This window comes from Convolutriloba macropyga, chromosome 4, assembly GCF_964194025.1.
Source record: "Convolutriloba macropyga chromosome 4, txConMacr16.3, whole genome shotgun sequence".
Classification (NCBI taxonomy): Eukaryota; Metazoa; Xenacoelomorpha; order Acoela; family Convolutidae; genus Convolutriloba; species Convolutriloba macropyga.
In genome coordinates this window covers 75,326,936-75,351,841 of record NC_134471.1, presented here as the reverse complement: position 1 = coordinate 75,351,841, position 24,906 = coordinate 75,326,936, and the positions used below count along the sequence as shown (strand labels likewise).

General features: G+C 39.0%; 3 protein-coding genes across 5 annotated transcripts in view; all 3 read right to left on the bottom strand.

Moving 5' to 3' along the window:
* The window catches only part of LOC142337903 (adenylyl cyclase-associated protein 1-like), a 269,041-nt gene that overhangs the window by 84,892 nt on the left and 159,243 nt on the right, over positions 1 to 24,906 (bottom strand). The window lies entirely within an intron of this gene.
* LOC142337902 (uncharacterized) overlaps positions 1 to 24,906 on the bottom strand; it is a 519,657-nt gene that overhangs the window by 478,419 nt on the left and 16,332 nt on the right. The window lies entirely within an intron of this gene.
* The window catches only part of LOC142337899 (phosphoribosyl pyrophosphate synthase-associated protein 1-like), a 56,528-nt gene that overhangs the window by 18,448 nt on the left and 13,174 nt on the right, over positions 1 to 24,906 (bottom strand). The window lies entirely within an intron of this gene.

Below are 24,906 nucleotides of genomic sequence, written 5' to 3'. Positions count from 1 at the left end.
TGAGGGGGGAGGAACTATATACTCAACTGGGTTTTTTTTTGTTCCGTGAATTTTCGCCGCTCGATATATTCATCGTAGAGAGTCGAGACTGGTATCATTAGAAAGCTCGTCCAGCGTAGAATATGGAATTAAAAAGATTTTTTTAATTTTCGTTTTCTACAGGGAGTTATCGAGGCTTAAACTTCTGAGAAAAGAAGAGTGAATTCACGTTGTTTTTATTCACATTTTCCGGAATTTTTGCCTAAATTTTCGTCAATTTTGCTAAAATTTGTTATAATTTTTAAGAATAGTGTCGTTGATTTTATTTTTGAAGACGAACAAGCATTTTTGATTGTTTTGATTTAATTTTTTGGTCAAAAAATCTCGATAAACATTTCAAAATTTAGCCTTTTTCATCAACAACAGCACGAAATAAGCTACTTTAGTCCACTTTGATTAAATTTGCCTACAGTACACCCCCAAACAACACTCATACAATCTTTTTAGACTCAGAGGGAGGCTATTTCTACTTCAGAGTCCGCAGAGAGTGCCTTGTAGTTAAAACTTTGCCGTTTTTTGCTAACTTTACTCGTTGATTATCAAAAATGCAAAATTTATTTTGAGTTTCAACTCAGAAATTATCTATATCTACAACATTCGAAAAATCAATTGTTCTTAACGGACAATAAGTATTAACAGGGGTAGTTTTGGGCCATTCTTGGACTGTTACAATCCAAAAAAAATCGGGTTGTAATCAGTCGGTCTTTTTTTTTTAAAAAAAAAGACTTTTTTTTTAATAATAAAGAACAGAACATATCAAATCAAAGCTCAGGAGTGATAGGTCCAACCAATTCGCTTGCTAAACAGCTCCAGGCTAATGCATTTAGTTTTTTAATTGAAAGTTTATGGTCGTTTCTTTTTTAAAAATAATTGACTTTTCAATAAATAATGGCTTAATTAACTTTTCCTCTATTTTTTTCTTAATTTGTTCAACTTCCAGCTTAGTGTCAGCAAAAAAAGACTGCTTCTTCTTTCTACTGAGTTAACATTTATTCTCGGTTGCAGTTTTAAGCCTGAAATTATTGTTTTCTGGCTTTGATACTACAAGATTTTAGATTTTTGTTTGTTTTGATATTTGCCAGTTTTTCACGTTTTCTAATTTTGTCACATTATCACATTATTGACAGTTCTCATGTCACCTTATTAGCATTCAAATTAAAGCACAATTGAACATATTAAAATCCTGAAAGATATAAATCATCGTTTTAATGGCCTCGACGCCTCTTTCTTGAAGAAATCAATTGAATTTTTTAATTTTGTCTTAACTGTCATTTATACTTTGTCGTTTCGGTCGTATGAAATTTCCTGTATAGTGATAGCTTTCATTGGCTTTTCATGGAAGAATAGAAAAACCGATATTTTGATATTAGCAGATAGCTGATGGCTTTTATGACTTTCAAACCCATCGTTTTACAAAATTAAAAAAAAAAACTTTTTTAACTTCGCAATTTTGTTCTTTTTATGTTTCTTTTTGTTACCTAATCTCGTTAGTTGATTACAGGTCAAATATGACATTATGGGTGTCAAGGGAATAAAAGGGATTGGTGTCCCAAAATCTTTTTTTAAAGATTTTATGACCTTACTGGCTTCGACACCGCTTTTTCAAAAAAAAAAATTAAATTAATTTGATTTTTGTCATATTTGACGTTCTTTTTGTAGATGCAAGAAATATTCTGGATAATTACAGGTCTCGAGGGTTTCCTTTTCATGAAAAAACGACGATATTTAAATAGCTCTTTTTGTAATTAATGCCTTTCATGACATTGAATATAATTTTGTTTCGAAAAAAAATTTAAAAGTATTACATACTTTAGCACTTCGCTTTTTTGTCTACTTGTTACCTAGTCTTACTAATGAATGGCCACGTACTACATTATAGCTGTTTGAAGAAGGCGCAATCAAAAATATTTTGAGTGCCAAAATTTGGCTTGACGGTTTTGACAGCTTTTTCTGGCAAGTTTCAATTGAAATTTTGTTTGTTCTTTGTTGTTCTTTTTAGCCGCTCTAAAAAATGAATAAGGTCAGGTCCTAATGCCCTTCTATAGAAGCAGTGGTAATCGCAAATTTGTGGTAATATTAATTTATTCCTAATGGTATTTATTACTTTGAAGTTAATTGTTTCAAAAAAATAAGTTAATTTTTTTTACTTTTCTGTTTTTGTTCTTTTTTGTATAATTGTTACCAAACCTTTTTATGGACTGGTCGCATATGTTTTCTGGTGATTTATAAGTTATTTTTGTTTAGTTTCAGGTTTATCTGACGGTATGTTGACTTTGTTATTAAATTTAGTTTTTAAGAGGGACATAAATTTTTTGATGTAATTAATGTTTGTTGTTGTTGTTGTTTGATTTTGCTGTTCGTTTTGACTCGCTTTCTTAATATTGACATATTACAGCAATCTAATGCATCAATTTTTACTCCACTGAGTTATTTGTTTTGGAGGTTATCTTATCGTTCATACAGAATTTTTTGAAAAAGACTTGGGCTTTTTTGGGATTCGCAAAAAATAATTTTTGGGTTTTTCTATCTGTTCCTCATTTGGTAGACAATTATGCCAAAATTGTGGATGGGCGGGGTCGGAACCTTATGTGCCATTGCACATTACCGAGCCGCCTTGTTAACTATATAAGCTCTTACCCACACAATCGGCTGATCAATAGTAACAATGGTTCGTCTGGTTAGAAACCTATTTTTCTTCATAAATACGAGTCGGTCGCATATTGTTACCTGTCTTGTAAAGTTTTAGATGCTTACAAGCTTCATATTTACGATCTTCGTGTTGTGGTCATGTGCTGAACTAAACTCCCGTTTTTCATGACTTTACTCCAAAACATAGCCGGCAGATTGCCGGAAAATAGCCGCGATAGACGCTTGTGGCCTTCCATGAATTGAAACATCTAAAGAAATAAGAAAGACAGATCTACCACCAGTCCTTTAATAGACCACTAGACTTTTTGGGTTAGATTCGGACTGTCAATTTTATGACACATACGGTCTATAAAGAAAAAGCCCTAAAAACTTGTTCGAAATTGATATTCGAAATCAAAAACTCAAGACTAAGAGTTAGGGCATATAAGTTTCCCACTACTTAGATGAACACAACTGATCTTTAACTAGTAAATGTTCATAAAAATATAAAGTGATAGATTAAACCATATTTTGAGTGAGGTAAGTCACACAATTGACCCAAAAATCAGAAATGACGTCCAGCACAAAAACTTTATTTCCAAAGCAGTAGAAGTCAATAATGTCGGAAAAAGTCAATTCCAAGAAGTCAGGTCGTAAGAATCATCGATGGAGACCACGAATTAAAAAACATAGGACAAATTCTGACGTAAAATTTAAAGAATTTTGCATTGACTAAACAAAAAACTGGACCTAGAACGCACTATGAGTGAATTAGGAAAACCCAAAAAATCAGATCAAAAAATTAAAAAAAAACAGAAAAACAATGTCAAAATGCCGCATGTGAACAAAAAACCACAGGTGAAAAAAAGGAAATTTGGTTCAAACAAAAATCTAGGCCTAGAATGAACAATGAATGGATTGGGAAAACCATTTAGAAAAATCCGACTCAAAATATCGAAACAGTAAAAATCAAAGTGAAATTGCCGCATGTGAACAAAAAATCAATAGCGAGAAAGCGAATTTTTGTTCAAACTCCGTTTTCCCACTCTACTTTAAAATTAGAGCGAAAAAATTTCACGCCGAAAAGACACTCGCTCTTTTGCTCCACTTCCTGTTTCGGCCTGACAAAAATCACTACTCCAATTTGACTCCAAAAATCATGAAAATGAGTGAACAGAAAAAAAGACAGCTCAACAACACAATTCAAATTCTTTGAATTGAAAAAAAAACCAAGATATCCCCAATAATAGCCGCTATCACTTCTCGACTATTAATAAAAACTTACCCTTCAACGTAGGGGTACTAGACTATATAAGTAGCGTATAAAAGAGGATTTGACAGCAGGCGCAAGGGATGCACCGGCTGTCTTTCGTGGAGAAAGAATATCCTCGCTTAAATCATCGCTAACGCTCCTCATTTCGCTCAGTAATTCTCCTTCTCAAACTCTCCATTGTGCATCCCTTGCACCTGATGTCAAATCCTCTATTTTACACCACTCTGGCCTGGGCTTGTTTCGCACAATAAAATTAACAAAAATATTAGAATCATAATTGGATATAGATGTTCATATACTGAGAAAAATAGAATCATAAGTATATACCAGCAAATACTTTTCAAATGAAAGTTGTACGCTTGAGTAAAATTATTCAAAAAATTTCTCACAAATACCTCCACTGTCAGTGTAATTTACATAAGTTTTTCCCTGTCAGTGTAGATTTCTGTGTAATTTTCAGTATTAAAATTTCAAATAACTTTTTCACAAGTAAGTATCGTATATTTCAAGTGATAAATTTAAATCCGATGTAAAACTCATTATGGTCAATTCTGTCAATTACAAAATTTAAGAATTTTTCAGAAATATTTGAATAATCATGTTTTAATTCATTCGCTTCTTGCAATAATTTTCGAAGAATTGCTCCTCCTTTGTTGATTAAGGAGTAATTTGTATCAACATAATTAATTTCAAAAATTAGTAGAAATGGAGTATATAAATTAGCTATTTAAAATTCTTTCGAAACTATATTCCATGATACAGGTCTTCGATTATATTACCCATATAATCTAGGTATATTTTAAATAAAACATCACTGTTCATTTATTAAGTAAAAAAAACTTCAAAAAAATTTAATCATAAAACATATATAATCATAGATATATGAAAAAAGACATAAGTCTGTTGTCATGAGTTTTCTATCATTTCTGATCTTGTTACGTATATATCTTAATGCAACACTATTTTCTTTCACTGCTTCGTAAACAATTTCTCGACCATTACGAAAAGTATTACTAGCAAGAGTCAGAGGACCGATTCCTCCTAAAATTGACATATTGCATTCGGAACGAGAACAATTCCTGGAGGTGCACCCTGAGATGATGTGCCTCTATGGAGGTCAACCATATTCTCAATTTGGAGATGCTGTATGTAGATCACGTGAGTAAATGTCCCGCACGAAGTGGAAACAGAATATGTAAAGGGAGTTGCGCGCAAATATTTTCTGTGGTGATGGGATTGCAGTGTTACTGTCCCAAATTGTCCCATTCAGTAATCTGGTCGAGCATCTCGGAGGAACACATGGTGCTAAACCCGTAAGGAAGAAAAATTATTCGAATTTTGGTTATTTCTGAAAGTTAGAAATAACCAAAATTATTAGAATTTTGGTTATTTCTATAAGATTTCTGAAAGTGATCAGAAAAGGGGACGGAGCCTAGAAATGAAGTCTGAACCAAAGAAACACGCGAATCACACTTCTCAGTCAACTGTAAGGAGCGTGTACTCATGAAGCGACGAAAACAAGTATTGTGAAAGCTCAACTGAAAATTGCCAAAATGAAAATGGACGTACCCAACAAATAGAACAGCCAAGATACGGAACCTTGAATAAGGCCAATGACATGAATGAAGAGAGTAAAGAAAAAGGACCACGTGTCATCGAACAGAGAGACGATTTGCAGAACAACAGAAAAAATAATGAGTCAGCAGAGGTCGCAGATATGACAAGAAAAAGAGAAGACTCCAACAGTGACCAAATGAACTGTTCTCAGAAACCCAGCAACCAAAAAACAGACTGAAACTAATGTTCAACTTGCTAATGCGGACCTGGTTACTTCTGGGACAACTGAATGCAGCCAGAATCAAAAAGAAGTCGACGCCCATTCTCTCGAACCACAGCCTATGTTTATCTGTAACTCACTGCATAATGAAAAGGTGAAACTTGACCCGATTCCTTCAGCAAGAGTCAGAGGACTGCTTCCTCCTAATATTGACATATTGTATGCGGAACCAGAATGAGCCCTGGAGGGGAACCCTGAGATGATGTGCATCTATTGAGGTCAACCATATTCTCAATCTGGAGATGCTGTAGATCACGTGATTAAATGTCCCGCACGAAGTTGAAACAGAAAATGTAAAGGGAGTTGCGCGCAAATATTTTCTGTGGTGCTGGGATTGCGGTGTTACTGTCCCAAATTGTCCCATTCAGTCATCCTGTTGAGCATATGGGAGGAACACACGGTGCTAAATCCGTAATGAAGAAAAATTATTAGATCTTTGGTGTGAAGATTTCCGAAAGTGGCCAGATAAGGGGACGGAGCCAAGAAATGAAGTCTGAATCAAAGAAAGACGCAAATCACACTTCACAGTCACTTGTAAGGAGCGTGTACTCATTAAGCGACGAAAAAAAAATATCGTGAAAGCTCAACTGAAAATTGCCAAAATTAAAATAGACGCACCGAACAAATAGAACAGCCAAGTTACGGAACTTTGAATAAGGTCACTGACATGAATGAAGAGAGTACAGAGGAAAGACCACGTGTCAAAGAACAGAGAGACGATTTGCAGAACAACGGAATAAATAAAGAAGAGTCAGCAGAGGTCAGAGATATGAGAAAAAGAGAAGACTGAAACATTGACATTGGAATTTCAAATGAACTGTTCTCAGGGCCCAGCAACCAAAAACAAACAAAACTAATGTTCAACTTGCCAATGCGGAACTACTTACTTCTGGCACAGCTGAATGCAGCCAGAATCAAAATGAAGTCGACGATCATTCTCTCGAACCACAGCCTATGTTCATCTATAACTCGCTGCATAATAAAAAGAAAAAAATTTGACCCAATTCCTTCAGCAAATGTCAGAGGACCGCTTCCTCCTAAAATTGACATATTGCATGTGGAACCAGAATAAGCCCTAGAGGGGAAGCCAGATATGATTTGCCTCTATTGAGCTCAACCATATTCTCAATCTGATGCTGTAGATAATGTGATTAAATGTCCCGCACGAAGTTGAAACAGAAAATGTAAAGGGAGTTGCGCGCAAATATTTTCTGCGGTGCTGGGATTGCGGTGTTACTGTCCCAAATTGTCCCATTCAGTCATCTGGTCGAGCATATGGGAGGAACGCACGGTGCTAAATCCGTAATGAAGAAAAATTATTAGATCTTTGGTGTGAAGATTTCCGAAAGTGATCAGATAAGGGGACGGAGCCAAGAAATGAAGTCTGAACCAAAGAAACACGCGAATCACACTTCTCAGTCACCTGTAAGGAGCGTGTACGCATGAAGCGACGAAAACAAATACCGTGAAAGCTCAACTGAAAATTGCCAAAATGAAAATAGACGCACCGAACAAATAGAACAGCCAAGTTACGGAATTTTGAATAAGGTCACTGACATGAATGAAGAGAGTAAAGAGGAAGGACCACGTGTCATCGAACAGAGACGATTTGCAGAACAACGGAATAAATAAAGAAGAGTCAGCAGAGGTCAAAGATATGAGAAGAAAGAGAGAAGACTGCAACATTGACATTGGAATTTCAAATGAACTGTTCTCAGAGCCCAGCAATCAAAAACAAATAAAACTAATGTTTAACCTGCCAATGCGGAATAACTTAATTCTGGCACAACTGAATGCAGCCAGAATCAAAAAGAAGTCGACGATCATTCTCTCGAACCACAGCCTATGTTCATCTATAAATCACTGCATAATGAAAAGGTAAAACTTGACCCGATTCCTTCAGCAAGAGTCAGAGGACCGCTTCCTCCTAATATTGACATAATGCATACGGAACCAGAATAAGCCCTGGAGGGAAGCCTCAGATGATGTGCCTCTATTGAGGTCAACCATATTCTCAAGTTGAGATGCTGTAGATCACGTGAGTAAATGTCCCGCACGAAGTGGAAACAGAAAATCTAAATGGAGTTGCGCGCAAACATTTTCTGTGGTGCTGTGATTGCGGTGCAATTGTCCCAAATTGTCCCATTCAGTCATCTGGTCGAGCATATGGTAGGAACACACGGTGCTAAATCCACAATGAAGAAAAATCATTAGATCTTTGGTGTGAAGATTTCCGAAAGTGATCAGATAAGGGGACGGAGCCTAAAAATGAAGTCTGAACCAAAGAAACACGCGAATCACACTTTTCAGTCACCTGTAAGGAGCATTGACTCATGAAGCGACGAAAAAAAATACCGTGAAAGCTTAACTGAAAATTGCCAAAAGGAAAATAGACGTACCGAAGAACAGCCAAGTTACGGAAATTTGAATAAGGCCAATGACATGAAGAGAGTAAAGAGGAAGGACCACGTGTCATTGAACAAAGAGACGATTTGCAGAACAACAGAAAAAAAATTGAGAGTCAGCAGCGGTCGCAGATGAGAAGAAAAAGAGAAGACTGCAACCGTGACATTAGAATTTCAAATGAACTGTTCTCAGAAACCCAGCAACCAAAAAACAGACTGAAACTAATGTTCAACTTGCCAATGCGGACCAACTTACTTCTGGCACAGCTGAAAGCAGCCAGAATCAAAATGAAGTCGACAATCATTCTCTCGAACTACAGCCAATGTTCATCTATAACTCCCTGCATTAAACTTGACCCGATTCCTTCAGCAAGTCAGAGGACCGCTTCCTCCTAAAATTGACATATAGCAAGCGGAACCAGAATAAGCCCTCGATGGGAACCGTGAGATGACGTGCCTTTATTGAGGTCAACCATATTCTCAATTTGGAGATGCTGTAGATCAAGTGAATAAATGTCCCGCACGAAGTGGAAACAGAAAATGTAAATGGAGTTGCGCGCAAATATTTTCTGTGGTGCTTGTATTAAGGTGTTATTGTCCCAAATTGTCCCATTCAGTCATCTGTTTGAGGATATGGGAGGAATACATGGTGCTAAACCCCTAATGAAGAAAAATGATCAGATCTTAGGTGTGAAGATTTCCGAAAATGATCAGATAAGGGGACGCAGCCTAGAAATGAAGTCTGAACCAAAAAAACACGCGAATCACACTTTTCAGTCAACTGTAAGGAGCATGTACTCATGAGGCGACGAAAACAAATGCCGTGAAAGCTCAACTGAAAACTGCCAAAAGGAAAATAGGCGTACCGAACAAATAGAACAGCCAAGTTACGGAAATTTGAATAAGGCCAATGACATGAAGAGAGTAAAGAGGAAGGACCAAGTGTCATTGAACAAAGAGACGATTTGCAGAACAACAGAAATAAAATGAGAGTCAGCAGCGGTCGCAGATGAGAAGAAAAAGAGAAGACTGCAACAGTGACATTAGAATTTCAAATGAACTGTTCTCAGAAACCCAGCAACCAAAAAACAGACTGAAACTAATGTTCAACTTGCCAATGCGGACCTACTTACTTCTGGCACAGATGAAAGCAGCCAGAATCAAAATGAAGTCGACGATCATTCTCTCGAACCACAGCCAATGTTCATCTATAACTCGCTGCATTAAAAAAAAGGTAAAAACTTGACCCGATTCCTTCAGCAAGTCAGAGGACCGCTTCCTCCTAAAATTGACATATAGCAAGCGGAACCAGAATAAGCCCTCGATGGGAGCCGTGAGATGATGTGCCTTTATTGAGGTCAACCATATTCTCAATTTGGAGATGCTGTAGATCAAGTGAATAAATGTCCCGCACGAAGTGGAAACAGAAAATGTAAATGGAGTTGCGCGCAAATATTTTCTGTGGTGCTTGTATTAAGGTGTTATTGTCCCAAATTGTCCCATTCAGTCATCTGTTTGAGGATATGGGAGGAATACATGGTGCTGAACCCCTAATGAAGAAAAATGATCAGATCTTAGGTGTGAAGATTTCCGAAAATGATCAGATAAGGGGACGGAGCCTAGAAATGAAGTCTGAACCAAAAAAACACGCGAATCACACTTTTCAGTCACCTGTAAGGAGCATGTACTCATGAGGCGACGAAAACAAATGCCGTGAAAGCTCAACTGAAAATTGCCAAAAGGAAAATAGGCGTACCGAACAAATAGAACAGCCAAGTTACGGAAATTTGAATAAGGCCAATGACGTGAAGAGAGTAAAGAGGAAGGACCACGTGTCATTGAACAAAGAAACGATTTGCAGAACAACAGAAAAAATAATGAGAGTCAGCAGCGGTCGCAGATATGAGAAGAAAAAGAGAAGACTGCAACAGTGACATTAGAATTTCAAAAGAACTGTTCTCAGAAACCCAGCAACCAAAAAACAGACTGAAACTAATGTTCAACTTGCCAATGCGGACCTACTTACTTCTTGCACAGCTGAAAGCAGCCAGAACCAAAATGAAGTCGACGATCATTCTCTCGAACCACAGCAAATGTTCATCTATAACTCGCTGCATTAAAAAAAGGTAAAAACTTGACCCGATTCCTTCAGCAAGTCAGAGGACCGCTTCCTCCTAAAACTGACATATAGCAAGCGGAACCAGAATAAGCCCTGGATGGGAACCACGAGATGATGTACCTCTATTGAGGTCAAGCATATTCTCAATTTGGAGATGCATTAGATCAAGTGAATAAATGTCCCGCACGAAGTGGAAACAGAAAATGTAAATCGAGTTGCGCGCAAATATTTTCTGTGGTGCTGGGATTGCGGTGTTACCAACCCAAATTGTCCCATTCATTCATCTGGTCGATGATATGAGAGGAACAAATGGTGCTAAACCCCTAATGAAGAAAAATTATCAGATCTTAGGTGTGAAGATTTCCGAAAGTGATCAGAAAAGGGGACGGAGCCTAGATATGAAGTCTGAATCAAAGAAAGACGCGAATCACACTTCTCAGTCACCTGTAAGGAGCGTGCATTCATGAATAGACGAAAACAAGTACCGTGACAGCTCAACTGAAAATTGCTTAAATGAAAATGGACGTACCGAACAAATAGAACAGCCAAGTTAGGGAACTTTGAATAAGGTCATTGACATGAATGAAGAGAGTACAGAGGAAAGACCACGTGTCATCGGACAGAGAGACGATTTGCAGAACCACGGAACAAATAAAGAAGAGTCAACAACGGTCGAAGATATGAGAAAAAGAGAAGACTGCAATATTGACATTGGAATTTCAAATGAACTGTTCTCAGAGCCCAGCAACCAAAAACAAACAAAACTAATGTTCAAGTTGCCAATGCGGAACTAATTACTTCTGGCACAGCTGAGTTGCAGCCAGAATCAAAATGAAGTCGACGATCATTATCTCGAACCACAGCCTAGGTTCATCTATAAATCACTGCATAATGAAAAGGTAAAACTGGACCCGATTCCTTCAGCAAGTCAGAGGACCGCTTCCTCCTAAAATTGATATATAGCAAGCGGAACCAGAATAAGCCCTGGAGGCGAACCATGAGATGATGTGCCTCTATTGAGGTCAACCATATTCTCAATTTGGAGATGCTGTAGATCAAGTGAGTAAATGTCCCGCACGAAGTGGAAACAGAAAATGTAAAAGGAAGTTGCGCTCAATATTTTCTGTGGTGCTTGGATTAAGGTGTTATTGTCCCAAATTGTCCCATTCAGTCATCTGGTCGAAGATATGAGAGGAACACATGGTGCTAAACCCCTAATGAAGAAAAATTATCAGATCTTTGGTGTAAAGATTTCCGAAAGTGATCAGAAAAGGGGACGGAGCCTAGATATGAAGTCTGAACCAAAGAAACACGCGAATCACACTTCTCAGTTACCTGTAAGGAGCGCGCACTCATGAAGCGGCGAAAACAAGTACCGTGACAGTTCAACTGAAAATTGCCAAAATGAAAATGGACGTACCGAACAAATAGAACAGCCAAGTTACGGAACTTTGAATAAGGTGAATGACATGAATGAAGAGAGAACAGAGGAAAGACCACGTGTCATCGAACAGAGAGACGACTTGCAGAACCACGGAACAAATAAAGAAAAGTCAACGGAGCTCGAAGATATGAGGAAAAAAAGAGACGACTGCAATATTGACATTGGAATTTCAAATGAACTGTTCTCAGAGCCCAACAACCAAAAACAGACAAAACTAATGTTCAACTTGCCAAAGCGGAAGTACTTACTTCTGCCACAGCTGAATACAGCCAGAATCAAAATGAAGTCGACGATCATTCTCTCGAACCACAGCCTATGTTCATCTATAAATCACTGCATAATGAAAAGGTAAAACTTGACCTGATTCCTTCAGCAAGAGCCAGAGGACCACTTCCTCCTAATATTGACATAATGCATACGGAACCAGAACAAGCCCTGGAGGGAACCCTCAGATGATGTGCCTCTATTGAGGTCAACCATATTCTCAATTTGGAGATGCTGTAGATCAAGTGAGTAAATGTCCCGCACGAAGTGGAAACAGAAAATGTAAAAGGAAGTTGCGCGCACATATTTTCTGTGGTGCTTGGATTAAGGTGTTATTGTCCCAAATTGTCCCATTCAGTCATCTGGTCGAAGATATGAGAGGAACACATGGTGCTAAACCCCTAATGAAGAAAAATTATCAGATCTTTGGTGTGAAGATTTCCGAAAGTGATCAGAAAAGGGGACTGTGCCTACAAATGAAGTCTGAACCAAAGAAACAGGCGAACAACACTTCTCACTTACCGGTAAGGAGCGCGCACTCATGAAGCGGCGAAAACAAGTACCGTGACAGCTCAACTGAAAATTGCCAAAATGAAGATAGACATACCCAACAAATAGAACAGCCAAGTTACGGAACTTTGAATAAGGTCAATGACATGAATGAAGAGAGTAAAGAGGAAGGACCACGTGTCATCGAACAGAGAGACGACTTGCAGAACCACGGAACAAATAAAAAAGAGTCAACAGAGGTCGAAGATATCAGAAGAAAAAGAAGACTGCAATATTGACATTGGAATTTCAAATGAACTGTTCTCAGAGCCCAGCAACCAAAAACAGACAAAACTAATGTTCAACTTGCCAATGCGGAAGTAATTACTTCTGCCACAGCTGAATACAGCCAGAATCAAAATGAAATCGACGATCATTCTCTCGAACCACAGCCTATGTTCATCTATAAATCACTGCATAATGAAAAGGTAAAACTTGACCCGATTCCTTCAGCAAGAGTCAGAGACCGCTTCCTCCTAATATTGACATAATGCATACGGAACCAGAATAGGCCCTGGAGGGAACCCTCAGTTGATGTGCCTCTATTGAGGTCAACCATATTCTCAATTTGGAGATGCTGTAGATCAAGTGAGTAAATGTCCCGCACGAAGTGGAAACAGAAAATGTAAAAGGAAGTTGCGCGCAAATATTTTCTGTGGTGCTTGGATTAAGGTGTTATTGTCCCAAATTGTCCCATTCAGTCATCTGGTCGAAGATATGAGAGGAACACATGGTGATAAACCCCTAATGAAGAAAAATTATCAGATCTTTGGTGTGAAGATTTCCGAAAGTGATCAGAAAAGGGGACTGTGCCTAGAAATGAAGTCTGAACCAAAGAAACACGCGAATCACACTTCTCAGTTACCTGTAAGGAGCGCGCACTCATGAAGCGGCGAAAACAAGTACCGTGACAGCTCAACTGAAAATTGCCAAAATGAAAATAGACGTACCCAACAAATAGAACAGCCAAGTTACGGAACTTTGAATAAGGTCAATGACATGAATGAAGAGAGTAAAGAGGAAGGACCACGTGTCATCGAACAGAGAGACGACTTGCAGAACCACGGAACAAATAAAGAAGAGTCAACGGAGCTCGAAGATATGAGCAAAAGAGAAGACTGCAATATTGACATTGGAATTTCAAATGAACTGTTCTCAGAGCCCAGCAACCAAAAACAGACAAAACTGATGTTCAACTTGCCAATGCGGAATTAATTACTTCTGCCACAGCTGAATACAGCCAGAATCAAAATGAAATCGACGATCATTCTCTCGAACCACAGCCTATGTTCATCTATAAATCACTGCATAATGAAAAGGTAAAACTTGACCCGATTCCTTCAGCAAGAGTCAGAGACCGCTTCCTCCTAATATTGACATAATGCATACGGAACCAGAATAGGCCCTGGAGGGAACCCTCAGTTGATGTGCCTCTATTGAGGTCAACCATATTCTCAATTTGGAGATGCTGTAGATCAAGTGAGTAAATGTCCCGCACGAAGTGGAAACAGAAAATGTAAAAGGAAGTTGCGCGCAAATATTTTCTGTGGTGCTTGGATTAAGGTGTTATTGTCCCAAATTGTCCCATTCAGTCATCTGGTCGAAGATATGAGAGGAACACATGGTGCTAAACCCCTAATGAAGAAAAATTATCAGATCTTTGGTGTGAAGATTTCCGAAAGTGATCAGAAAAGGGGACTGTGCCTAGAAATGAAGTCTGAACCAAAGAAACACGCGAATCACACTTCTCAGTTACCTGTAAGGAGCGCGCACTCATGAAGCGGCGAAAATAAGTACCGTGACAGCTCAACTGAAAATTGCCAAAATGAAAATAGACGTACCCAACAAATAGAGCAGCCAAGTTACGGAACTTTGAATAAGGTCAATGACATGAATGAAGAGAGTAAAGAGGAAGGACCACGTGTCATCGAACAGAGAGACGACTTGCAGAAGCACGGAACAAAAAAAGAAGAGTCAACGGCGCTCGAAGATATGAGAAAAAGAGAAGACTGCAATATTGACATTGGAATTTCAAATGAACTGTTCTCAGAGCCCAGCAACCAAAAACAGACAAAACTAATGTTCAACTTGCCAATGCGGAAGTAATTACTTCTGCCACAGCTGAATACAGCCAGAATCAAAATGAAATCGACGATCATTCTCTCGAACCACAGCCTATGTTCATCTATAAATCACTGCATAATGAAAAGGTAAAACTTGACCCGATTCCTTCAGCAAGAGTCAGAGACCGCTTCCTCCTAATATTGACATAATGCATACGGAACCAGAATAGGCCCTGGAGGGAACCCTCAGTTGATGTGCCTCTATTGAGGTCAACCATATTCTCAATTTGGAGATGCTGTAGATCAAGTGAGTAAATGTCCCGCACGAAGTGGAAACAGAAAATGTAAAAGGAAGTTGCGCGCAAATATTTTCTGTGGTGCTTGGATTAAGGTGTTATTGTCCCAAATTGTCCCATTCAGTCATCTGGTCGAAGATATGAGAGGAACACATGGTGCTAAACCCCTAATGAAGAAAAATTATCAGATCTTTGGTGTGAAGATTTCCGAAAGTGATCAGAAAAGGGGACTGTGCCTAGAAATGAAGTCTGAACCAAAGAAACACGCGAATCACACTTCTAAGTTACCTGTAAGGAGCGCGCACTCATGAAGCGGCGAAAATAAGTACCGTGACAGCTCAACTGAAAATTGCCAAAATGAAAATAGACGTACCCAACAAATAGAGCAGCCAAGTTACGGAACTTTGAATAAGGTCAATGACATGAATGAAGAGAGTAAAGAGGAAGGACCACGTGTCATCGAACAGAGAGACGACTTGCAGAAGCACGGAACAAAAAAAGAAGAGTTAACGGCGCTCGAAGATATGAGAAAAAGAGAAGACTGCAATATTGACATTGGAATTTCAAATGAACTGTTCTCAGAGCCCAACAACCAAAAACAGACAAAACTAATGTTCAACTTGCCAAAGCGGAAGTACTTACTTCTAGCACAGCTGAATACAGCCAGAATCAAAATGAAGTCGACGATTATTCTCTCGAACCACAGCCTATGTTAATCTATAAATCACTGCATAATGAAAAGGTAAAACTTGACCCGATTCCTTCAGCAAGTCAGAGGACCGCTTCCTCCTAATATTGACAATGCATACGGAACCAGAATAAGCCCTGGAGGGAACCCTCAGATGATGTGCCTCTATTGAGGTCAACCATATTCTCAATTTGGAGATGCTGTAATTCAAGTGAGTAAATGTCCCGCACGAAGTGGAAACAGAAAATGTAAATGGAGTTGCGCGCAAATATTTTCTGTGGTGCTTGGATTAAGGTGTTATTGTCCCAAATTTTCCCATTCAGTCATCTGGTCGAAGATATGAGAGGAACACATGGTGCTAAACCCCTAATGAAGAAAAATTATCAGATCTTTGGTGTGAAGATTTCCGAAAGTGATCAGAAAAGGGGACTGTGCCTAGAAATGAAGTCTGAACCAAAGAAACACGCGAATCACACTTCTCAGTTACCTGTAAGGAGCGCGCACTCATGAAGCGGCGAAAACAAGTACCGTGACAGCTCAACTGAAAATTGCCAAAATGAAAATGGACGTACCCAACAAATAGAACAGCCAAGTTACGGAACTTTGAATAAGGTCAATGACATGAATGAAGAGAGTAAAGAGGAAGGACCACGTGTCATCGAACAGAGAGACGACTTGCAGAACCACGGAACAAATAAAGAAGAGTCAACGGAGCTCGAAGATATGAGAAAAAGAGAAGACTGCAATATTGACATTGGAATTTCAAATGAACCGTTCTCAGAGCCCAACAACCAAAAACAGACAAAACTATTGTTCAACTTGCCAATGCGGAAGTACTTACTTCTGGCACAGCTGAATACAGCCAGAATCAAAATGAAGTCGACGATCATTCTCTCGAACCACAGCCTATGTTCATCTATAAATCACTGCATAATGAAAAGGTAAAACTTGACCCGATTCCTTCAGCAAGACTCAGAGGACCGCTTCCTCCTAATATTGACATAATGCATACGGAACCAGAATAAGCCCTGGAGGGAATCCTCAGATTATGTGCCTCTATTGAGGTCAACCATATTCTCAATTTGGAGATCCTGTAGATCAAGTGAGTAAATGTCCCGCACGAAGTGGAAACAGAAAATGTAAATGGAGTTGCGCGCAAATACTTTCTGTGGTGCTTGTATTAAGGTGTTATTGTCCCAAATTGTCCCATTCAGTCATCTGGTCGAGGATATGGGAGGAACACATGGTGCTAAACCCCGAGTGAAGAAAAATTATCAGATCTTAGGTGTGAAGATTTCCGAAAGTGATCAGAAAAGGGGACGGAGCCTAGATAAGAAGTCTGAATCGAAGAAACACGCGAATCACACTTCTCAGTCACCTGTAAGGAGCGTGCATTCATCAAGCGACGAAAACAAGTACCGTGACAGCTCAACTGAAAATTGTCAAAATGAAAATGGACGTACCGAACAAATAGAACAGCCAAGTTACGGAACTTTGAATAAGGTGAATGACATGAATGAAGAGAGTACAGAGGAAAGACCACGTGTCATCGAACAGAGAGACGATTTGCAGAACGACGGAACAAATAAAGAAGAGTCAACGGAGCTCGAAGATATGAGAAAAAAAGAGAAGACTGCAATATTGACATTGGAATTCCAAATGAACTGTTCTCAGAGCCCAGCAACCAAAAACAGACAAAACTAATGTTCAACTTGCCAATGCGGAAGTACTTACTTCTGGCACAGCTGAATACAGCCAGAATCAAATTGAAGTCGACGATTCTCTCGAACCACAGCCTATGTTCATCTATAAATCACTGCATAATGAAAAGGTAAAACTTGACCCGACTCCTTCAGCAAGAGTCAGAGGACCGCTTCCTCCTAATATTGACATAATGCATACGGAACCAGAATAAGCCCTGGAGGGAACCCTCAGATGATGTGCCTCTATTGAGGTCAACCATATTCTCAATTTGGAGATGCTGTAGATCAAGTGAGTAAATGTCCCGCACGAAGTGGAAACAGAAAATGTAAATGGAGTTGCGCGCAAATATTTTCTGTGGTGCTTGGATTAAGGTGTTATCGTCCCAAATTGTCCCATTCAACCATCTGCTCGAAGATTTGAGAGGAACACATGGTGCTAAACCCCTAATGAAGAAAAATTATCAGATCTTTGGTGTGAAGATTTCCGAAAGTGATCAGAAAAGGGGACTGTGCCTAGAAATGAAGTCTGAACCAAAGAAACACGCGAATCACACTTCTCAGTTACCTGTAAGAAGCGCGCACTCATGAAGCGACGAAAACAAGTACCGTGACAGCTCAACTGAAAATTGCCAAAATGAAAATGGACGTACCGAACAAATAGAACAGCCAAGTTACGGAACTTTGAATAAGGTCAATGACATGAATGAAGAGAGTAAAGAGGAAGGAACACGTGTCATCGAACAGAGAGACGACTTGCAGAACCACGGAACAAATAAAGAGGAGTCAACGGAGCTCGAAGATATGAGAAAAAAAGAGAAGACTGCAATATTGACATTGGAATTTCAAATGAACTGTTCTCAGAGCCCAGCAACGAAAAACAGACAAAACTAATGTTCAACTCGCCAATGCGGAAGTATTTACTTCTGTCACAGCCGAATACAGCCAGAATCAAAATGAAGTCGACGATCATTCTCTCGAACCACAGCCTATGTTCATCTATAAATCACTGCATAATGAAAAGGTAAAACTTGACCCGATTCCTTCAGCAAGAGTCAGAGGACCGCTTCCTCCTAATATTGACATAATGCATACGGAACCAGAATAAGCCCTGAAGGGAACCCTCAGATGATGTGCCTCTATTGAGGTCAACCACATCTCAATTTGGAGATGCTGTAGATCAAGTGAGTAAATGTCCCGCACGAAGTGGAAACAGAAAATGTAAAAGGAAGTTGCGCGCAAATATTTTCTGTGGTGCTTGGATTAAGGTGTTATTGTCCCAAATTGTCCCATTCAGTCATCTGGTCAAAGATATGAGAGGAACACATGGTGCTAAACCCCTAATGAAGAAAAATTATCAATCTTTGGTGTGAAGATTTCCGAAAGTGATCAGAAAAGGGGACTGTGCCTACAAATGAAGTCTGAACCAAAGAAACAGGCGAACCACACTTCTCAATTACCGGTAAGGAGCGCGCGCTCATGAAGCGGCGAAAACAAGTACCGTGACAGCTCAACTGAAAATTGCCAAAATGAAGATAGACATACCCAACAAATAGAACAGCCAAGTTACGGAACTTTGAATAAGGTCAATGACATGAATGAAGAGAGTAAAGAGGAAGGACCACGTGTCATCGAACAGAGAGACGACTTGCAGAACCACGGAACAAATAAAAAAGAGTCAACAGAGGTCGAAGATATCAGAAGAAAAAGAAGACTGCAATATTGACATTGGAATTTCAAATGAACTGTTCTCAGAGCCCAGCAACCAAAAACAGACAAAACTAATGTTCAACTTGCCAATGCGGAACTACTGACTTCTGGCAAAACTGAATACAGCCAGAATCAAAATGAAGTCGACGCTCATCCTCTCGAACCACAGCCTATGTTCATCTATAAATCACTGCATAATGAAAAGGTAAAACTTGACCCGATTCCTTCAGCAAGAGTCAGAGGACCGCTTCCTCCTAATATTGACATAATGCATACGGAACCAGAATAAGCCCTGGAGGGAACCCTCAGATGATGTGCCTCTATTGAGGTCAACCATATTCTCAATTTGGAGATGCTGTAGATCAAGTGAGTAAATGTCCCGCACGAAGTGGAAACAGAAAATGTAAAAGGAAGTTGCGCTCAATATTTTCTGTGGTGCTTGGATTAAGGTGTTATTGTCCCAAATTGTCCCATTCAGTCATCTGGTCGAAGATATGAGAGGAACACATGGTGCTAAACCCCTAATGAAGAAAAATTATCAGATCTTTGGTGTGAAGATTTCCGAAAGTGATCAGAAAAGGGGACTGTGCCTAGAAATGAAGTCTGAACCAAAGAAACAAGCGAATCACACTTCTCACTTACCGGTAAGGAGCGCGCACTCATGAAGCGGCGAAAACAAGTACCGTGACAGCTCAACTGAAAATTGCCAAAATGAAAATAGACATACCCAACAAATAGAACAGCCAAGTTACGGAACTTTGAATAAGGTCAATGACATGAATGAAGAGAGTAAAGAGGAAGGACCACGTGTCATCGAACAGAGAGACAACATGCAGAACCACGGAACAAACAAAAACGAGTCAACAGAGGTCGAAGATATGAGAAGAAAAAGAGAAGACTGCAATATTGACATTCGAACTTCAAATGAACTGTTCTCAGAGCCCAGCAACCAAAAACAGACAAAACTAATGTTCAACTTGCCAATGCGGAACTACTGACTTCTGGCACAACTGAATACAGCCAGAATCAAAATGAAGTCGACGCTCATTCTCTCGAACCACAGCCTATGTTCATCTATAAATCACTGCATAATGAAAAGGTAAAACTTGACCCGATTCCTTCAGCAAGAGTCAGAGGACCGCTTCCTCCTAATATTGACATAATGCATACGGAAACAGAATATGCCCTGTAGGGAACCCTGAGATGATGTGCCTCTATTGATGTCAACCATATTCTCAATTTGGAGATGCTGTAGATCACGTGAGTAAATGTCCCGCACGAAGTCGAAACAGAAAATGAGAGAGAGAGAGAAAGACACTTGAATTACTATCATACAGGTACAAGAACCAGAAAAATGTAGCCAACATTACATTATTATGACAGAAAGTGTATGGGGAGATGAACCAAAAAAAGTTAATTTAAAGTAGTTGAGGAGTTCAAATGTAATATACTCAAGCTCCCTGTTCGGGTTTAATAAGAATTTGAGATAAACCTAGAAGTTAGTAAAAACCTAAATATTGTATAGCAGATTAAAGTTTACAAGACCGCCAGTGATCATTGACTGATTTAGAACAATTTGTTGTTTGTGTTTTCAGTAACAATTGTTTTAGGGAATATCTGCTCTGTTTTGAATTGAGAAGTTTTTGTTTTGCTGTTCGATCAAGCTCATTCCAAAGACTAGCTGCAAAGCTTCCGTAGGATTTTTTAATACATAGACTCTTGAACGTGATTACTTTGGAGAACTGGAGAGTGCGGCAATTAAGCTTAAGATCCAAAGTGGGAAACGAAAGGTCAGTGAAAAATGACAGCTGATTTTTAATGAGTTTAACTAAACAGTTGATACACGAATAAGCAAGAAAATTTTCAAAGCAAAGTATATCGTAATTTCTTTTCAGGTCTGATGACCGCTCAAACTTTTTTCTGGAAAGGGCAGTTTTGATACCCCAGTTTAAATGCCGATCAATTGAAGATATCGCCTCTTTGGAAAGGCTTGTTAAAAGAAGAATAGGATATTGTAGTTGTCTGATTAACAGAGACCGATATAATAACAGCCTTGTTTCTTTGGGTAAACTACCACGAATTTGGGCTAAAGTTTAAATACTTGTCGCCATTTTTTTGAGAGTATGTTTCACTTGTATATCATACTTGAGGTGTTTGTCTAAGTGTACACCTAGGTATTTGATGCTGTGACTTGGTTCAATTTTTTCGTTGCATAAATCTAATGTCATCAATTCGGTTCTTTTTGCTAACGATGGTTTGGAAAAAGTTATGAATTCGGTTTTCTTAGGATAGACCTGAAGGTGGTTGTATTCAAAAAAATGGACTAAGTTTTCTAAGCTGTGTTCAAGTTTTTTGCTTCGCCATTTGAGGATATACATTGGATGTGAAAACAAGTGTATCATCGGCATATTGAACTATTTTGGAGGTGATTCTTAAATCTCTCATTTCATTGACATAAATGAGAAACAAGACCGGACCAAGGATGGTTCCCTGCGGAACACATTGTTTAACGCTGATCCAGTTTGAGCTCATGCCACTAAGTTTAACTTTTTGTAAGCGGTCTGTAAGAAAATCGTGTATTAAAGCACAAGAAAAATTGTCAAAACCAATAAAGACTAGCTTACTTTGCAAGCGATGGTGGCAAATGGAATCAAATGCCTTTGAAAGGTCTAGTGCAGCGCAAAAGATGCTTTCATTAGCCTCCATGTTTTGACGTACACATTCGGTGAAGTATAGCAGAGCATCTTTTGTAGATCTGGACTTTCTAAAACCGAACTGAGTTTGGGATAAAACATTATCATCATTGAGGTATTTACTGAGCTGACGGAACAGCAGTTTTTCAAATAGTTTTGACAATGTTGGTGTCACGGATATGGGACGATAATTCATTGGGTCTTGGGGGTCGCCCTTTTTGTGAACAGGTGTTATATCTGCTAACTTTAAGGCTTTGGGAAACTTACATTGCATTATAGCATTATTGAAAATCAAAGTTAGTACGGGTGCCACAATATGAGAAGTGTCAATCAATGCCCAAGGTGGGATGGGAGATGGCCCACGAGGTTTGTCTTTTCTAAGTCGCAGTAATTCATCGGTTACTTCGCGTACATCAATCGAACGAAAGCAAAGACAATTCAAATCTCGCTCATGTTCAGTCTCTCTGAAGTTTGGTGGAGCACTCCTGCTGCGGCCTAGGTATTCGCCAAGCTTGGAAAACTTATAGTTGACTGGTTCGGCAATTTGCATGAGACCAGTTAAAACGTCGCCAAATGAATTTCTAAGACGATCAATACTCACGCTAGGACGGGCCGAGTTTCTTTGTTCATTTATGAACTTCCATCTGTAGACAATTGTCGTAGGAGATCTTTATTCACTTTCGCTTCATTGCTTGAAATAACTTTTCTAAGATTTCTTTGTTTTTCCCGGTAGTGTTTGCGGTTTGTTTCGTTTTGGTTTTCAGAAAACGTTCTGAAAGCATCTTGCTTTTCTTGCAGGGCATGTTTGCACTCGTCATTAAAACAGCCTTTTAAATGACTTTTTCGTGCAGTCCTAACAAAGACTGCTTTTTAGGAGCGTGAAGTCTTAAGACTCTTTCGAAAGTATTAGTGAAATACTCTAGTTGTTTTTCTGGATCAGCAAGAGTCCACAGAAAAACCCAATTTTGTTGTGAGAGGGTTTTGCAGAATTCTTGTATTGAATAGTAACGCTTATCAAATAAAACCTTTCGGACAGCTTCTTTAGATGGCTTAATATTGCAATGGGATATTACCAACTGAGCCAAATGATCTGATTTGACTATTGTATCACATACGAATGAATCAGTAAAGGAAGTGTCGGTGACAATGTAATCAATTACGGACGACCCATTTTCAGTAATTCTAGTAGGTAGAAAAGTGTTACAGACTTTAAGACCATAAGGATTGAGAACAGTGCTTAGATTGGTTCTTTCAGATAATTTATGTTGAAATCTCCCATGATGGTTAGGGATTTTCCCTCAGCAGCAACAATATCAATGGAACGGTTGAGTATTCAGAAAGCTGTCCATTAGACTTTTAGATGGATTATATAAAACCGCAACTGAGTTTGGGATAAAACATTGTTATCATTGAGCTATTTACTGAGCTGACGGATCAGCAGTTTTTCAAATAGTTTTGATAATGTTGGTGTCACGGATATGGGGCGATAATTCATTGGGTCTTGGGGGTCGCCCTTTTTGTGAACAGGTGTTATATCTGTTAACTTTAAGGCTTTGGGAAACTTACATTGCATTATAGCATTATTGAAAATCAAAGTTAGTACGGGTGCCACAATATGAGCGCTGTCAATCAATGCCCAAGGTGGGATGGGAGATGGCCCACGAGGTTTGTCTTTTCTAAGTCGCAGTAATTCATCGGTTACTTCGCGTACATCAATCGAACGAAAGCAAAGACAATTAAAATCTTGCTCATGTTCAGTCTCTCTGAAGTTTGGTGGAGCACTCCTGCTGTGGCCTAGGTATTCGCCAAGCTTGGAAAACTTATAGTTGACTGGTTCGGCAATTTGCATGGGACCAGTTAAAACATCGCCAAATGAATTTCTAAGACGATCAATACTCACGCTAGGACGGGCCGAGTTTCTTTGTTCATTTATGAACTTCCATCTGTCTTTGTCTGTAGACAATTGTCGTAGGAAATCTTTTCACTTTCGCTTCATTACTTGAAATAACTTTTCTAAGATTTCTTTGTTTTTCCCGGTAGTGTTTCCGGTTTGTTTCGTTTTGATTTTCAGAAAACGTTCTGAAATCATCTTGCTTTTCTTGCAGGGCATGTTTGCACTCGTCATTAAACCATCCTTTTAAATGACTTTTTCGTGCAGTCCTAACAAAGACTGCTTTTTAGGAGCGTGAAGTCTTAAGACTCTTTCAAAAGTATTAGTGAAATACTCTAGTTGTTTTTCTGGATCAGCAAGAGTCCACAGAAAAACCCAATTTTGTTGTGAGAGGGTTTTGCAGAATTCTTGTATAGAATAGTAACGCTTATCAAATATAACCTTTCAGACAGCTTCATTAGATGGTTTAATATTGCAATGGGATATTACCAACTGAGCCAAATGATCTGATATGACTATTGTATCACATACGAATGAATCAGTAAAGGAAGTGTCGGTGACAATGTAATCAATTATGGACGACCCATTTTCAGTAATTCTAGTAGGTAGAAAAGTGTTACAGACTTTAAGACCATAAGGATTGAGAACAGTGCTTAGATTGGTTCTTACAGATTCTTTGAGATAATTTATGTTGAAATCTCCCATTATGGTTAGGGATTTTCCGTCAGCAGCAACAATATCAATGGAACGGTTGAGTGTATTCAGAAAGCTGTCCATTAGACTTTTGGATGAAATTTATAAAACCGCAACAACAACTTTAGTTCCACTTCCAGTGGATGACTACTCAACCCATATGCTTTCAAATCTCGTTTGCTCAAAATGTGTACACGGATCAGGTCTCACTTTAGGAGACAGGATTTTTGGGACTGCTAACAGAACACCACCGCCCTTAGTGTTGCACATCCGATCATTTCTGAAAGAGCTGTACAATGGATCGAGGTCCCAGAGCTTTTCATCATCCTCAGGTGTCAACCATGTTTCAGTAATGCCAAAGATTGTGTTTGGTGTCAAGTCTTGGATGAGTTTCATTAAGTGTGTTATTTAATTCCTAGCACTTTGTGCGTAGACGTGAAAAAATTTGAGTAAAGAAGGAGAACGACTAACCTGATGCTGAAGGTCCATGAAGCCGATTGCTGCTGGTCCGGGGTTCGTCTCCACGTCCCCACATAGTAGTAGGGTCTTTGCTATATGGTATATTATGTAAATAAGGAGTGTGAGAAAATATGCGACGTTTCTGGTGTGTTTTT